This window comes from Ovis canadensis, chromosome 7, assembly GCF_042477335.2.
Source record: "Ovis canadensis isolate MfBH-ARS-UI-01 breed Bighorn chromosome 7, ARS-UI_OviCan_v2, whole genome shotgun sequence".
Lineage (NCBI taxonomy): Eukaryota > Metazoa > Chordata > Mammalia > Artiodactyla > Bovidae > Ovis > Ovis canadensis.
This window is the reverse complement of record NC_091251.1, coordinates 78,794,185-78,795,183: the sequence shown is the minus strand read 5'-3', so window position 1 is coordinate 78,795,183 and position 999 is coordinate 78,794,185.

The window sequence follows — 999 nt, the reverse complement described above, 5'->3', positions numbered from 1 at the left end:
CCCTTTCCAAGGGATCTTCCTGACACAGGGATTAAACCCAGGTCTCCTGCATTTCAGGCAGTTTCTCTACCGACTGAGCCACCAGGGAAGCCAATATATGCGTAAATACGTTTATTGTTCCCCTACTGATGGACATTCAAGTTGTTTCTTTTTTTTTCTATCAGAAACAATGCTGCAATGAATATCCTTATGCACCTTAAAGTGCACATGCATAATAGTTTTGCAGGGTAATTACTTGAAAGCAGAAATGCAAAGTTGAAAGTACGTTCATCTGTTCATTTTCAACATGATATTGCCAAACTGCTTTCCAAAGAGGCTGTGCGAATTTTATACTGCCTTCTGCAGTGTACAATCAGATCCTTGACAACACTTGATACTGTTAAGATCTTTTTGGATTTTGCAAGTCTGATGAGATTGAAATTATATCTCATTTGATTTTTTCCTTCTTTTTACAGTTTATTGAAGTATAATTGACATATATCAAGTTGTACAAAAAGTACGCAATTTGGTGTTTTGACATATTTACACTCTTGTAACCATCACTGTAGTCAAGATAATGAACATGTCTGTCACCTCCCAAATTTTCTCATGTCTTTCTGTAATCTCTCCCTCCTGCTCCTCCCCCTACTCCAGGCACCGCTGATTTGCTTTCTGTCACTATGCTGCTGCTGCTGCTAAGTTGCTTCAGTCGTGTCAGACTCTGTGCGACCCCATAGACGGCAGCCCACCAGGCTCCCCCATCCCTGGGATTCTCCAGGTAAGAACACTGGAGTGGGTTGTCATTTTCTTCTCCAATGCATGAAAGTGAAAAGTGAAAGTGAAGTCGCTCAGTCATATCCGACTCTTCGCGACCCCATGGACTGCAGCCTACCAGGCTCCTCTGCCCATGGGATTTTCCAGGCAAGAGTACTGGAGTGGGGTGCCATTGCCTTCTCCGTTCCGTCACTATAGATAGTTTTTCATTTCTAGGCTTTTATGTAATTGGAATCATATATGCTA